We start from the raw sequence: 24,274 nt of genomic DNA on the forward strand, positions 1-24,274 counted from the left end.
CATTCTTCTATAAAAACACATTTCAAAAGTGCATCCTCTTTCTTTCTGAGCTAGTTATCGTCCATGTTTCACTTCCATACAATGCTCCAGATGAAGGTCTTCAGAAACATTTTTCTAATTCCTATATCAATGCTTGAAGTGAGCAAATTTCTTTTCTTAATAAAGCTCTTCCTTGCTTGTGCTAGTGTGCATTTTATGTCCTCCTTACTTCTGCCATCGTTAGTTACTTTACTACCCAAGTAACAATATTTATCTACTTCCTTTAAGACTTCTTTTCACAACTAATATTTTCTGCATTATCTTACTTCGTTCGACTGCACTCCATTACTTTTATTTTGGAATTACTTATCTTCATCTTGTACTCCTTACCCAAGAATCTTTAAATACCATTTAGTAATTTCTCCAGATCTTCTGCAGCCTCAGATAAAATAACAATATCAACAGCAAATCTCAGGGTTTTAATTTTCTCTCCTTGGACTGTGATTCCCTTCCCAAATTCATCTTTGATTTCCCTTACTGCCTCTTCTATATAAACATTGAAAAGGAAGAGGCTAAAACTGAAACCTTGCCTCATAGGAAATATTAATTACTGAATCACCCTCGTACGTTTCCCATGGGAAATCGAGACAGATAAAATAAGGGCGTTACCAGAATCCTTGCGCTTTGAATGAGAGGCGAGCTTGATTACTTGATAATATGTAGCATTCAACAGCTCAACAACTCCCGAACGTTGATTCATATCTTGTTTTAGTGTTCTTGACACCTACATCCTCTCCGAAGTTTATGTATTCATTTCAAAACAAGGAAACAGAGAGGTAATTCAGCAGAAACGTTGCAACTGGCAGTAAACGTGCCAATGTCAGGTATCTGATAAATCAGCTACAAATTGAAGGATTCGATGACAGGTGTCGATAATCCAGGAGCGATCTTGAAACGTTCTAGTGTTCGCGCGTCATCGGATAAAATACACCATTTTACCTGAGGGACTTGAAGGGGAAGTAAAAACTGAATTACAAATATACCCCAAGATTTCGTACTGTATTCCAAAATCAACAATCAGAAGAAAAAGGAGAAATGTTTCATTTCCTCAATATGCAGTAGCATTGTATTAACTGCAATTTTCAACAATTCAAACCATGGTGCATATATTTATTTATAACTGTTAGGTGATAACTGAATTAATGAAATTGTTTCGTTTTGGATATAATTATGTTATCATTGTTTTCTTTTTCATGTATAATTCTGTTCTTTGTTGTACATCTCACCAACCGCACCACCTGTATATCAATCAACGGCCATCTTTTCCAACCTTCCCCCATGTCAGTGGAGTACCCCAAAGTTCTCCTCTATCCCCACTACTGTTTCTCTTCTTCGTTGCCGACATCCCCCAACAGCCACCACCTATCTAAATCCTCCAAATTGCCGACGGCACCGCCACCCGCACCAAACTTCCGTCCGTCCAGAGCATTAACAATCCCTGCAATAATTCCTGGAAATGTGTTCTCCTGTTGCGAGCGATGTTATCTCTGCCTCAGTCCTTCCAAACCCCAATCCATCCTAATCCGACCCACAAAAAAGGCGTTTTTCCATCACCCGCAATCCTGCCTACCTACAACGCATCATCGACGAGAACCCATCCATCCTCAGCATACCTTCAATCCTCTGCATTACAATAGTCTAGCAGCTCACATTCTGCCCCTACTTCCTCAACCTAAAGTCCAAGTCCTCTAAAAGATTGCAACCGTTCCTTCCGCTCACCAGTACCATTTGGGATCTTAACACCAAACACCTCCTCAATTACAAATCCTTTATCCACTCCGCCATCACCTATGGGCGGAGCACCCGTGGCCCACACCAAACCTAACCTATACCGTTCCCTCCTGACTATGGAACAGGGTCAACATACTCGTACATATTCAGTTCCACAAAATAGCTGCAGTCGCTTAAGTACGGCCAGTATCCAGTATTCGGGAAATAGTGGGTTCGAACCCCACTGTCGGCAGACCTGAAGATTTTTACGTGGTTTCCCATATTCACACCAGACAAATGGTAGGACTGTACCTCAATCATGACCACAGCCGCTTCCTTTCCACTCCTATCCCTTTCCTATCCCATCGTCGCCATAAGACCTATCTGTGTCGGTGCAACGTGAAGCCAATTGTAAACAAAATTATATTAATCATATTATTGGCGTTACGTCCCACTAACTATTTTATAGACCCTGAGGCGCTTGAATTGTGTCCCGCAGGAAATATGTTACGTGCTAGTGAATCTACCGACTCGAGGCTGGCGTATTTGAGCACCCTCAAATACCACAGTACTGAGTTGTAGTGAGAAGGCCAGCGCCTCAGCTACTCATCCCGACTAAAAGTATATTTTTATTGCCACAAAAGATACATTTCAATTTACACACCCTTTAATTTCTAATGATAATGCACAGTTCAGCAAATTTGCGCCTCTTCTGCCCTGACTGTGCAGCTATCGCTGAAGTCAAGGTTTGTGTTGTATACCTATCCGATTCTAACCTAAGAATTGCTCATCGGTTTAGCGTACCCCATTCTAAACAAGTGGCTCATTTAATAAACTATGGAGGTCAGTGTCAGACGTTGCCAATTCGAAAGGTCGGCTGCTTCATATGTTTTGTTTACAGCACTGAACTGTCATGTTTTGCGATAAAGAGATGTAGGCCTACTAATTTGGGTTTAAGAAAACGGAAAGGCATACCGTGTGCAAAAGCAATCCACCCTTCACAGAACAACGTTATTGATTGACGAGATGAAAAATGCCAGAGTAGGTAAGGCCCGGTAATAAACTCGTAAGAAGTGAATTCAAATCCAGCAATAGATGAGTTTTTTGTCCGCCTCTGTGGTGTAGTCGTTAGTGTGATTAGCTGCCACCCCTGGGGCCGGTCTCATAAAACTAACTAATAATATTATTAATTATTAGTTAACTAAATTCTCTTTCATAAAGATTTATACATGACTAATAAAATGGCTTTACTCATAATATTAGTTCATTAGTCAACTGATAAAATTGGAGGTTAGAATCCGTTGTTTGCATGTACTTGGTTTGTGTTCGTTGCATTAGGCTATTGCTTGAGTACAAACGGCCAAATAAATAGAATATCTGGAAAAAGAAAGCTCCAACTTGAAGTTCTTAAACTGGAGCTCTATGTGTTGGAAAAGAAAAAATCGTTGAAAATTGAACATTCACCCCTTTGCAAGTGGCATTGAGGAGCTGAGAGAAGAAGAGCGGCACATTCTGAACTTTTACATTCCAAACAATTATTGTTATGTAGTGAAACCCTTGACTACATCGTAATGAGCACGTCATAACATCCTGTTAATACAATATGCCGTTTTCCGCGACATTCTACGATAAATAGTGTCATAATCAGCATGTTTTGCCCAGCCCGGGACACGAGTGGTCCTCTTCTGGCTGGGAGAGCTGCGGTCTAGTTGCAGGTAACGAGAGAAGGGAGAGCTCGTACAAGCAGGTACTTGAAAAGGCGCTCTCACTCCGCTGAGAGAGAAAAGAGAACCCACGCTACGCGTGAGAGTAGATTCAGGCCAAGAGAAGGGACTTATCACGGCGTGTCAACGCATGAAATAGTAACTCTCTGTGATTTTCGCTACAAATCCAATGATTCCAACCTACAGTCTTCAGCTGTTATTAATAGTAATAATAATAACGAAAATTCAGAGCCACGTGATGGATATTTATGAGTAAGAAGTCGTACGAATTAGGGGATTTTATACTGATTTATGGTATCGAGATATGTCTTACATAATTAATGTATCACTAATAACGCACTTGATGCAGGTGCAGAGAACTGCAAACAGATGTTTTGGTCTTGACCGTGAGACAGAAATCCAAGAATTCCCACTGCATGGCGTCTAAAGTTGAAAATTATGAAGTAACGCCTTAGAGATTGCGAGCGACCCTACGATGCGATCAGGATGAAATTTAATCAGTAAAAAGAAGAATATTTGAGCTTCCATTTGATACCTCAATCGACCTTGAGAAGCAAATATTAGCGGACCGATGTTTGGAAAGTAGGCGTGGCCTTCCACCTCCGCTAACGCCAGGCCAGCTCCTCTACAAAAGAAAGAGAAATTTGAAGTCATTTACTCAATATATTATACATCTTGTGCGGGTATGCATTGACTTACGTATGCAGTGTATTCATCTGATGTGGTTCGCATGTACTTTGTTACCCAGTGATCTATAAACACGGTATCAATTAGTGACATGTGTAATTACTTGTCCGAGTAAACGGAGTTATGAATTTCTTCATTCGTTGTGAAACTTTACTGTCACGAGTGAAACAACGTAAATCTAGTGAAGCGATTGCTATTCAGCTATATTAAACCGTGTTGTAATTGGGAGACGCTTGTTATGTACGAGTTGATATGTACATAATTTAGTTAATACATGGGTTAGACATAGAAAGAGAAGTGAAATTTGCTAGAAGAAATAGCGGCAATATGTGCTACTGACAGAACGGGCAGCGTCTGCTAAAAGCCATACACCCAGTGAGTAATGTGCCCTACGAGTAGTAATTGCCGTGAATCAGGCAAATATAGTATCAGTAACACGCAAATTATCAGATTATTCAGAAACGTTCGTGTGGCCAGAGACAGTGTTCTGGTGAATGTGTGATGCTCCAATACCGAGCTGATTATTATTAACTGTGATAGGCAAATGAGAGGAAATAGGAAACGAGCTACAGGACAATGTCGTTACCTGGCTAGTAGACTTGAGCCTATGAGTGATCCTAGTCGCAGGAAGTTATAATATGTTGGATAAAATTAACATAGTAAATAATAATCATTTCCTCATTAGCATATATGAACGAGCGAGATCGTCAAGTCCTGGAGGAGTCTACGAGCTGTTTGCCCTGCGTCCACTCCGAGTGTACCAGAACTTTCAGATCATCCGACGGCAGTTGAAAATCCAGACAGTATAAACGGGACTCGGAAGCAGACGAATTCAAGATTCTCCGTTAGTGAAGCCGCTGTGATGACAGCCTAACTACCAAGGGTGTACCTGCCCGGTGACAATTTACCTCAGAGCTGAAGCGTTAATTACATTTCCAAAATTCTAAACCTGAGTTTCATATCGCACCCCCATAAATATAAATAGATCAATGTTATGCATGTTAATAAATTAGAGGATAGGAAACTGTCCTAAGCTGTTTCTAAGGGGTTGGAGTTTTTTCTCAGTATTATAATATTTTATAAGGAATCGGTCTTCAATGGTTGGATAACCATATTTATTGTGACCCCGGGGAAGTTAATGCATGCAATATTTATAAGATCCTAGACTAGACTAAATGTCAAGCATTGTAATCAAGAGGTAAGTATTCATTAGATTATTTTCAGTTATCACCAATTCACAGACTGCTATGAGTCGTCAAAATGTTTCAAGGTTATTTCTTTAATGCTTCACACGTAATATAGGTGACCTCCCAGTTTGTAGTTTTAAGCCCGGCGACCAGATGATGTGAAGACACGACAACGGGGTGCGAACCATGATTGATCTAGTACGCGAGTGTTACGATTAATTTAAATACCCGATGAATAGAGTCTTCTAAATAAATATGCATGTGTTTGAGATTCAGTGTGAGGGTGGGAGCTCACCTCTCCTTTTAATATTCTTAAGGCTGGATCGAATATAGAAATGTGAATCTCCTAATGATTATATGTTAGTGCGAAATAATATGCCGCACCAAGAATAATGATGTCAAGACTGATGAAAACCGGATTATCAAAGAAGAGATTTATTCTTTCTTTGAAAATAATAATAAGAAGAAGAAGAATATAAATGGCCACATAGATTGCGGAAGGAAGAGTAGCCCACAGCTGAGAGCTCCTTGACATATTTATGGCCTCCTTTTTCTGAGAGAGGGAGAGGCTCGAGCGGATTCCTAGACTGGCCAGCGCTTGGAATATTGGACGAGGTTTTTTATTTTGTCTCACCACGATATAACATTCACATGCAGGATCATAGATTACTATCGTCATTGTAGAATCAATATTTCACTAGTTGAAAGAATTCCTAACATTTCCTTCCTTTATTAAATCAAATCAATGTAGGAAATTTCAGGGAACGCACCCCAGATGTCTGATGTTTTTCCCTACCATGGTCATTGTCAGTAACCTTGGAAGAATTGTACCTTCCACATTCATTCTTGTATATAAAATGTAGAGTGCCTTTTATATTCTTTTTCTGGTAATTGCTATTGGTCATGTCTTATATTGTGTGCTTGTATTATTCGTTGAATGTATTGTTATATAGGAAAACAATGTTGCTTGGAATCTGCTTTGTAATATAGTATTTAAGAAGATCCTGGAGAAACTAGCGCTAAGTGACAGTATAATAATTCATAAAAATATTCAGACAGGAGTTACTATGCTAATGCTGTGATATGATTCTCATGTGTCTTGGAAGTATGCTTAATATAGCTTTATTAAACGCCTCAACCACCATGATACTATAAAACAGGAATAGTGAATAATTGTATTCCTTCTACGAGACGTGCCTTTCATTTTGTGTGTTTTGTTAAAAATACTCAGTGTGCAGTGATAGAATAAGTGTCAGCGAGCATTTGTGAGTTAGAAGGGGGACGCCTCTTCGATAACGTTATGAGTAGGAAGTGCAAAGATGCAAATCAGATAGAGACTGAAGAGGAATTTAAGTCACGACTCAGAAAGATAATGTATATTTTTATGTGAAATCATATGGCATATTTCTCGTATATTATTTCGCATGTGTTTTTCTCAGTTTATTAAAGATTATATTTGTAAAGTAAGGACCATCACTCTCCTTATTTGGTAGTGAAGGTTGTATTCCTCTCATATTTAGATTTCCCTACTTTCCAGATAATTAATTCAGTGCCCAATTTTAATAACGAATAGACCATCGACCCATCTTGGTCTCGATCTTAGCCGTGGTAAATGCGAAAGTAGGAAGGATGGACTTCCATGCCGAGGGCTGTTTCCGAAGGTCTCATCTAACATATTCCATTCATTCATCGTATGTGTGAGCTAAGATAATTAAATTATGCCCTGAACCCCTGGACAGGTGCTATAATAAGTGATGAAGGCTCGTCCGCAGACCTCAAAGTAAATAAAGATCACTACTGTGTTTGGTGGACATACCAATTGTCTTTTATTTAATTTTTATTCAGTCATCACAAAGTCCGTTCAGGCGAAGTGGTCGTAAAGGAATTGTAGATTTGATTGAGACTAGATTGGAACTCCCTGAGCCTCCTGAATATCCTCTTCCTCCAAATGATTGTCTTTCATTTCAGGATCCATATAGTTGTCTAGACGTCTTGACAAGTTACAAGCACATATTAAAATGTTCTATATCTAACCTAAATCTTTCATTGTGTTCATATGTTTTTTCCCTACCAGTATAGGCTGTTCTTGGTCTAAAAGTTCTTGTACGACGGATATACACCCTCTTCTCATTATGATTTGAATCAGAGTCAACAATTTTACTGACCTTAACAATTTTATGCCAAGATATCAAAATACCACTTACTTTCGTTTCGCTAATAATACGTATTATGAGTCAAAATACACTAATGGAAATAATCCCATTAATATGAGTAACTTTTATTAGTCACGTTGTCTATGAAACACTTTACTAATGTTGTTAGGAACATGATCTAATAATTTTGACTCAGAAACAAATATTATTAGCTAATAACTTTATGATACACTAGCGAATGTACCCGTGCATCGCTACGGTATTCTACATTGTCTACGGATATCGACGTAAATACTGCGTGCAGTAAATGAGATTGTTTTAAAATTTCATGTCTCTTAACCTTATCCGAGAAATAGCATGGGGAAGTCCCCATACGTTGCTTCCAATGTAAAGTGAGGGTTGCGGAGTTGTGATGATAACGGCAGGCTCACTTGCCTACTGCCATTCACAATCGAGTTGGCAAGTTAACATTATAATTGCAGGCCCCATAGCTTACTGCGCGGTCACAATCGATTTGCGGAGTTCTAGTTACAATGGCAGACCCATTTTCTACTTTCAGACAGATTACAGTTGAGGAGTTTTTATTATAATAGCAGGCAACTTCCCTACCACCAGTCAAAATTGAGTTGTAGAGTTATCATTATAATGACAGGCCCTTTTTACTGCTGCCAGCCAGCTTACTGCCAGTCACACAGAATTAGTGAGTTTTCATGAAAATAGCAGGCCACTATGCCTAATGCTAGTCAAATTTTAGATTGGAACATTTGTTTATAATGGCGGGCACCCTGACCTAGAGCCAAACACAATAGGGTAGGGGACTTTCGAACAAAACTGCCTTCTGCAAGACAAATCGAGAAGTGAATTATTCATTAAAATGATAGGCCCTCCTTACTAATGCCAGTTACACAGGAGTTGGAGAAGGACCCCATTCCTACTGCCAGCAGTCAAAGTCGGTGTAGGGAGTACTGATTACAATAGCAGACACACCCTTTCTCAATCGCTACAAATCGACATCAATGAACATATATGGATGGATATTATATGCATGTTTACAATATTGCAGACCTTCATTTACAGGATTAACTGCTGCTAAACGGTACGTCATATTGACAAAGGATTGTACCGTAAGGGCAGTATTTAGCGATCTAAATGGCTGGTCCTAGGATATTTTCTCGCATCTCATCTATTCATGGGTCAGATTGAGTCAGAAACGTTGAATAGGTTGAAATTTGTGTAAGATTATCTTACATTGCATTACTTTTCGGGTAATTATGTGACATAGCATTTGGCTCACATATGGGTACTGGGTGGGCCAATGTTCGTGTAGAGTTTGATCATACTACCTTTCCTGTAAGTGATTGAAAGTATGAATTATAGGCTATAGGCAAAGAGTCCAAATTTACTTAAAATCGAGAAATAGAGACGTATCTAACGTATAAGCGATACAGATACGACAAAACGTCATAAGACCAAGGTTGAAGATCACTCCTAATTCAACGAAGATTGTGCCATCCGTTATGTGATAGGACTTCCCGTTTATCCCACGAAATACCTCGAAACGAAGGTCTGCACCATCATTAAAATTGCTTCCATATTTCGATATTCTTCGGGGATAAAAATGAAAAAATTAAAGATCCGTGAAGTTTTTCGTTCGTTACAGGCTGAAATGTGTAATTTTGCCAAATTTAAATTTTCTTGCTTGTCTGGCAGATTATGCTGCAATCTGGATTTTTGGTGAGGGGTAAAAATATGACTTTCAGGAAATTAAACCAAAAAATATGCAGAAGATCGTTATTACCCCTCAAACGGGTATCTGTACGAAACTTTCATAAAAATAGTCAATGTATTGGCACACACAGTCGTTACGATTTTATTTATATAGACAGATAAGGAAACTGCTCCACGTACAACACATTTTGGCTACGTCCGCTGGACATAGCCTGCAAAACCAACCGTTTATGATATCTCACTTATTAATCCAACTGTCGAAAAATTCACATGAGAACAAAAGTTCTAGAAATGAATTTCCATTAAGGATTGTAGATTTCGATTCATTTCGGATGTGCATATTTTGAGGAAGTGAAAAATCATCGTTCCGGTTTCGGATAAACCCCCAGTAAATTTAGGTATTCAGAAATAATATTGGCCCTAAAACCTACACAAGGACAGGTGGATTCTAATATCAAGTTTGGTAGAAATATATTCAGTAGTTTTCAAGTTATAAAAACTCATACAATCAAACCGACAAACAGACACCAAAGTTAAGAAATATGCAGATGGTCATTATTAAAACTGAAACGAATAACTGTACGGAAATTCCGCCAAAATATCCAATGTATAGACAGGCGGTCGTTGCGATTATATTTATATAGATGACAGATAAGCATGGGCACGTTTGAAAAGTGCAAACCTTCATTTCGAGATTTACTGCTCCTAAACGGTACATTATACCAACAAACGGTTTGCACCCTCAGACGTCCCTTTTATCGCTCTACATGTTTGGTGTTAAAACATTTTCTCGTATCTCACATATTTATGGGTTCGATTGAGTTGCGATATTTGAATGGGGTGAAATTTGGGTACATTTTCATCATTTTACATTATTTTTCACATACTTATGTGGAAGCTAGAATCATGAAATTGGGTTCGCATATAGCCATTGGTCGTGTCAATGTGCGTGCCAAATTCGATGACTCTACCTTTCCTATAAGTGTGTCAAACTAAGTAATACACGTGTAAAAAGCACAAAATTTACGAACCATCGAAATATACAGCCAAATCTACCCTATAAGGGAGAGAGAGAGATACGACAAAATATCACAGGACCAAAGTTGTAGATCACTCGAAATTGAACGGAGATCGTGCCATCCGTTTTGTGATAGCACTTGCCGTTTAGCCGCGAAATACCTCGAAACGAAGGTCTGCACCGTCTTTAAATTGCCTATATTTCGATATTATTCGGCATAAAAAGTGAAATATTTAAAGATCTTGGAAGTTTTCCGTAGGTTACCGGCTAAACCGTATAAATTTGCTTTATTTCAATTTTTCAGCTCGTGTGGCAGATTGTGAGGCAATCTTGATTTTGGGCTAGGGGGGGGGGGGGGGTAAAATTTAGGACTTCCAGGGAACTATAGCTAAAAATATGCAGGTGGTCATTATTACCCCTTAAACGGAAAGCTGTACGAAAATTTCGCCAAAATAGTCAATGCACAGACACACGGTCGTTACGAAATGATTTATCTATATAGATAACACCTTTTGGGCTATGTCCGCTAGACTTAGCCTGAAAACCGACCTTTCATGTTATCTCCCTTATTAATCCTCCCGTTGAAAAATGCACATGAGAAAAAGAAATTAGAATTGGATTTCCAAACAGTTTGATCGATTTCCAGTCAGGATGGTCTTGTACTTTATATATTGTGGGAGAGTAAAAATCACCATTTCGGTCCCCTATAAAACCCCAGTCCATTCCGGGAATTCGAAATGGTATAAACCTTAAAACCTACCCTTGTAGGGGTGGATGCTGAATATAAAGTTTGGTTCAAATATCTCAGTAGTTTTCAAGTTGTAAGAAATACGCTTTACGCGCACCCGCTTTTGAGTTAAGTCCGGTGGGACTTGTACCGAAAAACGGTCCGTTAATGATATCTCCGTTATTAATCCTGGTATAGAAATTATGCACATGAGAAAAAAAGGTTTATAAATTAATTTCCATTAAGGCATGTAGATTTCCATTAAGTTTGGTTGTGTATATTTTGAGGGAGTGCAAAATCACGGTTTCGGTTTCGTATAAACCCCCAGTTAGTTCAGGGATTTAGAAACAATATTTGCCCTAAAACCTAGCCAAGGACAGGTAGATTCTAAATATGAAGTTTGGTGGAAATATATCCAGTAGTTTTCAAGTTATAGAAAGACAGACAAACAGACCAACAGACAAACAAACAAACAAACTAACTAACTAACTAACTAACTGACTGACTAACTAACAGACACCAAGGGAACCTACCCTTGGACAGATGGATGCTATATATGAAGTTTGGTTCAAATATCTTCAGTAGTTTTCAAGTTGTAAGAAATACGCTTTGCACGCACCCGCTTTTGCGTCAAGTCCGCCGGGATTTGTACCGAAAAACGGTCCGTTAATGATATCTCCCTTATTAAATCCTGTTATCGAAATGATGCACATGAGAAAATAAGGTTTAGAAATTAATTTTCATTAAGGCAGGTAGATTTCCATTAAGTTCGGTTGTGTATACTGTGAGGGAGTGCAAAATCTCGGTTTCGGTTTCATAAAAATCCCCACTCAGTTCAGGGATTTAGGAACGATATTTGCGCTAAAACCTACCCAAGGATAGGTGGATTCTAAATATGAAGTTTGGTGGAAATATATCCAGTAGTTTTTCAAGTTATAGAGGGACAGACAAACAAACAGACAAACAGACACCAAAGCTAAAAGTGATGAAAATGAAAACGGATAACTGTACGGAAATTACGCCAAAATAATCTATGTACAGACACACGGTCGTTACGATTTTATTTATATAGAAGGAGATAATACTAACATTATCAGTTAATATTATCAGTTTTTACTAATAATATTAGTGAAATATGTTTTATGAAACAGGGCCCTGGAGGCCCGGGTTTGATTCTCGGCTCTGCCACAAACGTGGTGCGAGGACTGGAACGGGTTCCACACAGCCTAGGGAGGTCAACTGAGTAGAGGGGGTTCTATTCCCATCTCAATCATCCTCGAAGTGGTTTTCCGTGGTTTCACACTTCTCGTCCAGGAAAATGCTGGAATGGGACCTAACTTAAGGCCACGGCCACTTCCTTCCCTCTTTCTTGTGTAACCCTTCCAATCTTCCCATCCCCTACAAGGTCCAAGTTCAACATAACAGGTCAGGCTGCCTGGGCGAGATACTGGTCCTCCTCCCCAGTTGTATCCACACCCAAAATCTCACTGTCCAGGACACTGCCCTTGAGACGGTAGAGGTGGGATCCCTCGCTGAGTCAGAGGAAAAAGCGAACGCTGGATTAAGAAAGAAAGAAAGAAAGAGAAAAGAAAAATTGATGAGTTGTTATTGATTATTATCCAGCGTAGAACCTGAAATCTGATAAGGCTACTTCTCTGTTAAATTTATAATCTCTTTATTTCCATCCACGCCTATATATATATTTGCTGATTTCGATATTGATAAAAAGTATGCAATATTGCTGTTCCCCTTCCTGCTACAACAGTAAGAGCCATTAAAGTGGGAATTCAGGTCATAACTATAAATATTATGCATGTGGTATAAAGTTAAATACAGAGCAGGTATAGCTTTAAACTCGTTCCACAATCACAGAGAACGTTTAAATCACAGGTCTCGCCATAAAGAGTGGTAACTGCGACCACATGGCGGCAGCGCAGTCTCTGGACATGACAAAAGAAATCGTTTAGAAGATGAACAGTCGAAAGCGTAACACAGGCAGCAGTGAATCTTCTGCATCGGATTCGTGGGATTTAAAAATTATTGCATCATTATTTTCGAATTTACAACACCAAATGGTGCGAAGTGGCGAATAGAAAGTTGCTTTATTAATTAGCGCTGACTTGTTTACAGTGCTATAAATTGTCTGGCCATTACACATATCTATATACGTCCTGCAGATCTGAATAATGAATAAGTACTCAAGTCAGCCGCACAGGTGACTATAAAGACTGATGACCTGGTAATTAATAAGAGAAACTGAGCTTACAGGCCATTCCCAGTTCTCACGAAAAATAGATCGTTGATGGATGAGAGAAGTAAGCCTCGGATGCAAGTCGGATGTGAGTGAATTTAATAAGCATACTCACTGAGTCCTTTTACGTCTTTGAGCAGTGAGTTTCTCAGATGTGATCGGGCCATCAGGAGTGAGATTGTTTCATAACATAAGAAAATATATTACAAGTACTGTATTCTATATGAAGCCTGCCCTCAAAGAAAGTTGTATATCACACTTGCAAATTTTACAGAAATGAAAAAAACAGGTAATCTATAAATGAATGTTTGTTTGTATGTCTCGAATGGACTCAAAAACTACAGCACTGAAATTTTCACAATTTGTTCTTATTATTTCTTGGAAGGTTTAAGAAGTGGTTTTAACGAAATCCGATGGGAAGTTATTTTATGATGAATATTTTATGTCATTAATTTTATTGCTAAGCCGCACCAAGAATGGGTCGACTTGATGGACAGATTGTCGCTAGGTGACAGCAGCTTACGCTATATCATTATAGTCCGATAAGAAATGCTGTATGTAGGAGGATGAGAACACGCCGCCATGTTTTGTGAAGTACCTTTCTCGCTAGGAGGCTCATGGCCATGCCTGTTATTTGGAAATAGCAATCCAACATGCCGTGATCGAGATGTACTTTCACGTCATATGACCAAATTTGATAGGTCTTCCAAGTTTGAAGAATGTATTTGTGTATTAGATGTGAACAAATAAAAGAAACTGTGAAAATGTAGAATATCAACGGTGGAATGGCAGGAGTTATAACCCACACCTAACGAAGAACAACTGGGCATTCCAACCAGCAAAGGCGAGTTTTTTTTTATATCTATATATAGGCCTATATAAATGTTATTGGGTGTATTTGTGCACGTATTAAATCTCCTCCTAAACCACTGGAGCGATTTCAACCAAATCTGGTACACATATGACTAGTAACAGGAGACAAACCGTGGGGCAAGACACCTCAAGCACCCTTAGCGGCGGGGGGAGAAGGGGTGAGAAATAAAAATAATCCAAAATAGTGTCGAATCCGTAGTTTTCGGGGCTGCTGACATGTATATTGTCAATGCGTATATCTTTTAAGTCCAAGTTCAGCCACCTTTGTGAGAGGAGCGAGGGGGCAATGAGATATAAAAGTAATGGAAAATAGTGTCAAATCCGTACTGTTCGGGGTCGCTGAGAAGAATATTGACAATCCGGATATTTTAAAGTCTAAGTTCAGCCACCTTACGGTGTTGGGGTGAGTGACATATAAAAGTAATCGAAAATAGTGTCGAATCCATGTTTTCGTGGTCGCTCAGATGAATATTGACAATCTGAATTTATTTAAAGTCCAAGTTCAGCCACCTTTCGGGGGTTAGGGGGGAATGAGATATAAAAATAATCTAAAATGGTGTCTAATCCGTACTTTTCGGGGTAGCTGAGATGAATCGTGAAATTCCTGATTTTTAAAGGTACAAGTTCAGATCCCTTTGGGATGCGGTTCGAGAGGGTAATGAGATATAAAAATAATGTAAAATAGTGTCGAATCCGCACTTTTCGGAGTCTCTGAGATTAATAGTGACACTCCGGACTTTTTATAAGTACAAGTTCGCCCTGCTTTGAAGTGGGGGTGTACAAATTTTACGTACGATCTGGAAAAAATACTGTGTGGGCAAGACACCCCTAAAACCTCTACGGAAGGGGGTGAAATTTAATCTATATAAATAAATGGATGTCGGTTTCGAGCGATCTATACATACTGCATATATAAATTAAGGTATACAAATGAAAATAGACGTGAATTAGTGAGGCACTTCCAGGAATCTTCACAAACGTAAAACTTGGTACCAGACAAGCTGATGACTTCAAGATCCATAGAAAAATCCAAAATTCTCAAAACTCCCTGAGGGAGCCACGTAGGGGGCTTCAAATTTGGGGATCAGCAAAAGAACGCAGTCGCATATACATAGTATATATCCAAAACGATAATCTACAGGTTTCATGGACTTAAAAGTTTCCTGAAAGTCCTAATTGTTAACCTTCTCCCCCAAGTCACGATGGCTGCACAATCTGCCAAACGAGGTAGAAAATTGAAATTTGGCTAAATTATAACTTTTAGCCTGTAACCGATGGAAAAACTACGAGATGTTTCAATTCTTAATTTTTTACCCCAGAAAAACATCGAAATATGGAGCCAATTTTAATGACGGTGCAGACCTTCATTTCGCGGTATTTGGTGGCTAAACAGTAAGTCGTATCACAGAGCGGATGGCACAATTTTGGTTCAATTTGGAGTGATCTACAACTTTGGTCCTATGAATTTTTATCTTATCTCTATCCCTTATACGTTAAATTTGGCTGTATATCTCAACTTACGTATTGTACTTTTCACAACTATAATTCTTTGTTTTTGCTAGTTGGTTTACTGTACGTCGCACCGGCACAGACAGGTCTTATGGCGACGATGGGATAGGTAAGGCGTAGGAGTGAGAAGGAAGCGGCCGTGGCCTTAATTATGGTACAGCACCAGCATTTGCTCGGTGTGAAAATGGAAAACCACGAAAAACCATCTTCAGGGCTGCTGACAGTGGGGTTCGAACCCACTATCTCCCGGATGCAAGCTCACAGCTGCGCGACTCTAACCGCAAAGCCAACTCGCCCGGTGAACTATAATTCATAGTTTGACATACTTATATTCAAGATAGAATCATCAAATTCGGCACGAACACTGACCCACCCAGAGGGCACATGTGGGCCAAATTCTATGTTTCTAGCTCTCACATATGTATCGGAAAAGTAATACACTCCTCGAAAATTGTACCCAAAATTTGCCCTATTCAGCATTACTAAGTCAATGTAACCCATAGATGAGATACGAGAAAATGTCATAGAATCAAACATTTAGACCGCTAAAGGTGGTGTCTTATGGTGCAGTCCGTTTGTCGATATGACGTACTGTTTAGCAGCAGTTAATCTGTAAATGAAGGTCTGCAATATTGTAAACTGCATATCGTCGTTGCCGGGACAAAACCTCCTATGTGAAAATATTTTTGGAGATATACCCGCAGCATATATATTATGAAGAGCGAGAATGCCCTGACAATATTCACACAATATTGCATCTTAGATGCCGGAAACTTACCGGCCAAAGTTCTAAACTAAAATATTTCACATAGGAGATTTTGTCCCGGGAGCGACGATATAGCTTCGTATGTCGATCTACATATATTCATTGAAGTCGATTTGTAGCGATCAAGAAAGGGGATTTCTGCCATTATAATTAATACTTTACAAATCGGTAGTGACTGTCAGTGGGAGGGCGTCTGCTATTGTAATCAATACTCCCCACATCGACACTGACTGCCAGTAGAAATGGGGTCCTTCTCCAACTCCTGCGTAACTGGCATTAGTAAGGAGGGCCTACCATTGTAATGAATAATTCCCTCCTCGATGTGACTGGAAGAAGGCAAGCGAGCATACAATTTTGTTCATAACTTCCCTACCCGATTCTGTCTGGCAGCAGACAAGCGTGCCCTCAATTTGAATAAAATTGACCCATTTAAAATGTGACTGACATTAGGTAAAGTGGATTGCTATTATAATCGAAACTTATCAAGTCGAGTGTGACTAGTAGTAAGCTAAGTGACATTAGGAAAAGGGACATGTCATTATAATGATAACAGCACAACTCAATTTTGACTGGCAGCACGGAAGGTGCCTGTCATTATAAGAAAAACTCCTCAGCTGTAATGTGTCTGGAAGTAGGAAAGGGGGCCTGTCATTGTAACGAAAACTCCCCAAATCTATTGTGACCGCGCAGTAGGCAAGGGGCCTACCATTATAATGAAAACTTCCCAACTCGATTGTGAATGACAGTAGGCAAGTGAGCCTGACGTTACCACCACAACTCAGCAACTCGCACTTTACATTGGAAACAACGTAGAGACCTCCACACACTGTTTCTCGGATAACGCTAAGACACATGCAGTTTTGAAAATAACTTATTCCGTGCGTGTACATTAATTTAGTTCCATATCCGTATATCCTTCGATCCCTAAAAAGGTTATGATTATTGTTTTAAATGTGTTCCGGAAAAGCTGAATATTTGCTGTACTTTATTGCCTTGAAATGTTCTTGATATCTTTGATTTAAGGCTCCCCCAGTCCTTCCTATATAAAACATTTTGCAGTCGTCACAAATGGGCCAATATACTCCCAAATCGGTGTAGACATATTTTTTTGTTGATACTGTGTGCATCGTATAAATGTTCCGATATTTTATTTCTGGGATCTAGAAGGCCATGAAATTAATTGTTAAAGGTAATTTTGGATTTGAAGTAAATACCCGCGAAAACATACAGGTATTCCTGACGCAAATAACGGAACCTGATAAAATTTTAAATGAAACAGTCCCAAGCAACATATTGTCCACAACGTTGAGGTGACGTATTATCACGTGGTGAACGTTTGTTTAATACTAGATCAACACTCTGAGCACGAGAATAAGCCAGCCCTTCCTATGGTATGTCATATATGTTTTTACAATATCATTATTAAGTTTTATATGCATTGTGTGCATACGTTTACACTTGTTTCTTCCCTTTCTTATTTTACAGTTGATCTCAACAGGGTTCCATTTTAACTGTTTAAAACTCATTGCGACAACACACTCATGAGAAATGTTTTAAACACTGATGATGGACCTTAAAGTCCGAAAACCGGTTTTGAAATAAATGTTTGTGTGCTGATACGACTGGATATGATTAATTATAATAATAACTACAACCATCACCACTGTTAATAAGATGGCTTCGATATTTTATAATGATAGTTTAGCTTAGCTTTTTATTCGTGACCTAGCACAACATACCACGGCATTGCTTAGCAGAGCGTAGCTTATCTTAGCTTTCTGTGTGTGGTGGCCTTAATGCTCCTTTTAAAAACAACATTTCGGATTGCACACCTGGGTCAGAAGGATACGAACATTTCAGTAATAAACTAGTTTTTAAAATAGTAAACATAGCATCTGACATATTCTTGTGAAAAGAACTTTACGCGAATGTAGTCCGCAAACAACCGACACGTGAGATACAACGTTGAGTTGGACGTTGCTTTTCTTCCACTGCACACCCTCATGTTCTTCCGCTATCCCTCAATCGTTTGCGTACGTTGTCCTTCCAGTTCGGCTGATTATCGATCGAGGTGACACACTCATATTACTGACGTCGGCCATGTTTGTTGATGTACAGCATTCTTACAGGGAAGCCAATTTTCAAACAAAAATTTATCTCTAATTTGTTTGAATTTAGAGTAACCTTAGGTGCCAAGTTATTCCTCAGACAATATACACAACTTTATTCCATGAAAACCTTGACTTGTTCAAATATAGATGTACAATGTCATTTGAGGGCAAGCTTCATGTTAGATGCTGCCATGCCTTTGCTCTAGTGAGACCTATACCACTTCTCATGAGAGTTTAATCCTGATGTAAACAAATAGGTGGAGCACCTTGCCTTTACACGTGGACATAGACGTAGTTGATTGAAGAAGCAACCGTCGCACTCACTCGACTGTATGCGAGCTCGAAGAAAAGTAGTACATCGCATAATTTTTTATTTTAGTTAGTTACATTTAGAGGGTTTGGAAGAGTATGTAATTAATTAACGAGAAATTAAGGCGCAAGGCGTAGTGTAATACAGGAAGTCTTCTCGTAGTGAGGTAAAGTCCCAAGCTGTACAGCGTGGAGATAAGGTGTTGCTTCTTGCAGTTGTCCGTTAGTCCGTATTCATAGTGAGAGAAATGGAGCAAGAGATAGGACCATCGCGTGTAGTACTCCGGCTCCATGGCTAAATGGCTTTGTGCTGGCCTTTGGTCACGGGGGTCCGGGGTTCGATTCCCGGCAGGGTCGGGAATTGTAACCATCATTGGTTAATTTCGCTGGCACGGGGGCTAGGTGTATGTTTCGTCCTCATCATCATTTCATCCTCATCATGACGCGCAGGTCGATTACCGGAGTCAAATCAAACGACCTGCACCCGACGAGCCGAACATGACCTCGGACACTCCCGGCACTAAAAGCCATACGCCATTTCATTTCATCGCGTATAGTGAAGCACAAAATAGGAAAACCGCTCAGAAGTGACCATAGGCAGTGCATCGTGAATGTGTTCAATAAACTAAGTGAACAGAATCCAGGTTTAGTCATTTATTGAGAAGTTTAGATTTTCGCACTGTTATCGTATGCGATGCGCAGCCCTGTAGACGAACACGAGACGTTGACGGGGTGGAGGTCGGTACTACACGCTCAGCGAATCACAACTCTTTCTTTGGTGGAGGCGTGGACATACCCAGGATTAAGCTCTCGTGAAGAGACATGCAGTATGTACAGTGCACTATGTCTTCTGGTATAGGCTAGAGCAATTTTGTTATACTTTCATTGACCTGTCTCTGCCTTATCTTTGGCTTTGACAACATGAAAGTGACCGAGGTATGAGCGATGCTAGTAATTCCGTTCTCTATGCAGCCAGTCTCTGCTATGAATGGTGTGAAAATGTTGCTCGTAGGGTCGGTCGGTGCAAGCATTTCAGTGGGCTTGGCAGACTGATATATAGCAACTTCTGGCTCAGTGAGGAAAGCAACGGGAGACTTCCTCACTCCTCATTTCCCTAGTATGCGTCTTCAGTGATGCCTAAGCCATCTATGACAGCTAATGGTGGAGCTTTTGAGGATCCGACCAGCCTTCGAGATGAGGACTGAACACACACACTGGGTCTGCCTAGACGAAGCGGTAAAGGCGTGCTCCGTTCACTCGGAAGAACGCGGGTTCGATTCCCCGTAAAGAAGTCGAAAAATTTAAGAATCGATATTTCGACATGGTGCTGAGGTTCACACTGCAGGTCAGCTCCTGGGGACAAAGGCGGTTGGGCGTGGAGCTATCCACTCTACCCCATTAAGTGCCGAGTTACGGAAAGGGGACGCCTTCCACTACTTCTTTTTACAAATATTGATATTACAAGAGTAAATAAGAAAAGAGTAGTTTGTCATATTTTGAGGCTCCCACAGATTTTTAAGTGATCTTCTTCTTTCTGAACTTTTCTTGCCTGGAATTCTGTTTTACGGGTGGTAATCATTACACTTGGGGTTTCAGACAGAAACTAATTTTTTCCTGGGGAGATAACTTGAAATGACGTTGTATTTACACGTTAGAAATAGTGATGCTATAGTGCCTAAAAGTACGTAAATTGATGCTAGGACCTATATCCAATAATTATTATTTTTTTGCCAAATTGATTAAAACGGCTTTTAATTTATTCCGAGAAAGCAAACTATGGCCGCTTCTGTTGTGTTGTGATTAGCTGCCACCCCCTCGGGCTCAAGTTCGATTCCGGGATCTGCCACAAAGTTTGAAAAGTGGAACGAGAGCTGGAACGAGATCCATTCAGATTCGGAAGGTCAACTGAGTACAAGGGGGTTCGATTCCCACCTCAGCTATCCCTGAAGTGGTTTTACGAGGTTTCCTACTTCTCCTCCAGGAAAATGCCGGGATGCTGCCTAAATTAAGGCCAAGGCCGCTTTCTTCCCTCTTCCTTGCCTACCCCTACCTTGAAATATTTTTCAAACAAAATCTTAAAATCGGGAAGCTGTAAACCACACTCCCGCAGCACACGTCCGTAGTGTGTCAGCTTCCAGGTCGTCGTTCATTCAAAGGTTACAGGAGTTTTCCCATTTGACAATGAAATTGAAAATCCACAGCCTGTTTCCAGTCATTCGACCAGGTCAGGAATGGAACGAATTAAGCCCCCATCTAGCGGCGAGGATAGGAAATGGACCGGCTGCCGAAGCCTGTTGCACTCCTCTGTTCCCCATTTCACATCGGATGGTAAAATTATATTCTCTCACGTTTGTAGCAGAAAGGTGAGTGAAATTTGTTTTATATTTCCCTTAAATAATTATTATAAATTTATCAAAATAAAAATGTTGCTCTAATTGGTAAGAGCCTCCGTGGCTCAGACAGCAGCGCGTCGGCCTCTCACCGCTGGATACCGTGGTTCAAATCCTGGTGACTCCATGTGAGATTTGTCCTGGACAAAACGGAGGCGGGACAGATTTTTAACCGGGTACTCCGGTTTTCCCTGTCATCTTTCATTCCAGCAACACTCCCCATTATCATTTCGTAGCATTTCATCATCATTATCATCTGTTTACCCTCCAGGGTCGGCTTTTCCCTCGGATACAGCGAGGGATCCCACCTCTACCGCCTCAAGGGCAGTGTCCTGGAGCTTCAGACTCTTGGTCGGGGATACAACTGGGGAGAATGACCAGTACCTCGCCCAGGCGGCCTCACCTGCTATGCTGAACAGGGGCCTTGTGGAGGGATGGGAAGGTTGGAAGGGATAGGCAAGGAAGAGGGAAGGAAGCGGCCGTGGCCTTATGATAGGTACCATCCCGGCATTCGCCTGGAGGAGAAGTGGGAAACCACGGAAAACCACTTCCAGGATGGCTGAGGTGGGAATCGAACCCACCTCTACTCAGTTGACCTCCCGAGGCTGAGTGGACCCCCGTTCCAGCCCTCATACCACTTTTCAAATTTCGTGGCAGAGCCGGGAATCGAACCCGGGCCTCCGGGGGTGGCAGCCAATCACACTAACCACTACACCACAGAGGCGGACCCAATCGTAGCATTTATCATTCATTGATAAATCACCTTGGGAGTGACAACACATTGTAATGATGATAATAATAATAATAATAATAATAATAATAATAATAATAATAATAATAATAATAATAATAATAATAATAATTGTTACCGTGTTTTTGTGGTAGTTAGAGGTGAAAGAAGGTGCGGGGTGGTGAACAGGTCTCAAGCTACGAAAGTAAAATTAATTTAAAATTTAACAAGGTTATATTTTCTTTTCAAAATTAAGAAATAACAATTACGGCAGGTACAGAGTAGCAAGGCAACAAAAGGTGCAATTACAGTATTTACAGTATTTGGGCTTCAAGCCCCGAATTCACACTTCTAGGGCAATTAGCCCAACTTTACTCCAAAATAAGTTTTACCAGAGGGGCCGAAAACCCCACTCATGTTCAAGAGCACTTGCTCCAAATTACACAGAAAGGCCTCCTCGAGGCATACAACACTTAATTTTCAAGAAAGAGCCACACGCTCTCAAACTTTAAGCCTCTCAAAGGCCACACAAAACTCCACCTTCAAGTTGTCCTCCCAGGACATAGACACAGGGGTAACATACCCAACCTACTGAGGTCTATTAAATGAAAAAGGGTAATTACATGACCTCTAAAGTAACAATTTGAGAGGAGGCGATCTGCACTCCTAATGTATTTGTTTCAAACCTAATTTGGCTCTAGGCCACTGATGCAAGGGCTAATCCCATACTACGGAGGTGACTTTAGAAAAGAAACAAATTTACATAATGTTAAGGAAGAATAGGTTGAGAAAATAAGTTCACCTCAAAACAATATGAGTGGGAGCTCGAGAGGGTTAAGCACTCTCTATCCCAATATGTAGTTTAAAAGATAGAATAGGTACAAGTTTCTTTACATTTTAAGGAAGGTTACATAATGGAAAAACTTCGGACCCTCCCCGAGAGTTAAACTGCTGAGCAAGCAAGAAAAGAAGTAATTAATCGGCCATTACCTGGTTGTTGACTGCCGCCGAAGAAAGAGGCGCTTCCCGCCCCCTGCTATGTACTTTACACACGAAAAGATGGAACAGAAGTGGCCCGGAGACCCTAAAATCAGCAGTTTATATACTCTCGCGGAAAGTTCGAGGCGTTTGGGGAATGAGAACACCCTCACACAAAAACTTTATTGGCTAACCAAGAAAACCCCTACACAATATGAAGAAGAAACACATAATTGGTGGAAAATTAATTCAAGAAATTCGGGATTGGCTAAATTCAAAAGAAGGGGAAAGAAAGGGTTAATATTGCCAACTTAAACAATGACTGAAAGAAATTTAGCAAAGAACAAACTTTTGAAATTAAATTTTCTCCAAAAAAACAGTTCTTTCACTCCGCACTAGGGTGCACTATTGTTGATCTTCAGTAGTGTCCTCTAGAAGGGAAAGTTCACACTTCTTATTACAAGCAAAACAAAAATACGTCGAAAATGACACAGTTCAAAAACTCCAAAATTTCCAGGTAGTGACATCTTCTGAGAAAGTAGAAAATTAATACCGTAGATAAAGTTCAGACTTCCTCCAGCAGAGGAGTTTCAACTGGCGCAAATTTTAAATAAGCGGCATGGAGGTGTACCGCCCGGTACAGACCTCCCCCCCCCCCCAAAGGTTCCTCCAGGGGTGACACATGAAATTTGTTTGAAAACAAGGTCCAAGTTATGATGTGGATATGAAGATTGATTGCAGAAGCATTTATCGAAATGGCTGAAATTTAGTTTGATTCAGTTTCAAAATTTCTTTTAGTAACAGCGGAAGTACTGTCTTAATGTTTGTAGAAGGTTGAATTGAGAAGGAAAACTTTAGTTTTAAAGTTGAGGAAAAATTTTCTAAGTCCACCAGATTTTGTTGTTGAATTCCCAAGTGTAGTAATTGCTGATAGTAACTGTCCATGTAGTTGATGTTGATTAAGTTGGATGGCCAGACCGGCCGTTGCAGCTTGCGTCCAAAGGCGGCCGCTCGGACCCCACAAGTACCCTGAGATACCGCTCGCCCGCACTATGAGGGGAGCAGTGGTGTTGAAGCACGCCGCGCCCGCGGTGAACATATACAGGCTGCGGGCAAGTAGCAGGTCGTGCGCCGCACATCGGCCTTGGCCGGGAGGAGAGCTCCGGCTCGCCGTGCACATGTGGTCCTCGCTGGGGAAGAGGGGGCCCTTCCTCTAACCCAGTCGCAGCACGGCGCCGCGCGGCTGCGGGGGCACTGAAACATTAAAGCTAGGCGGCAGAATTGTTGGACCATCATCATTTTTTGAGGGCACAGGCTTTGTGGAGAGGTTGAGGGGCCAGCGGCGTGCAGAAATTCATTTCAGATGCGAGCCACTGTGTGTAGT

This window comes from Anabrus simplex, chromosome 1 (assembly GCF_040414725.1).
Source record: "Anabrus simplex isolate iqAnaSimp1 chromosome 1, ASM4041472v1, whole genome shotgun sequence".
Lineage (NCBI taxonomy): Eukaryota > Metazoa > Arthropoda > Insecta > Orthoptera > Tettigoniidae > Anabrus > Anabrus simplex.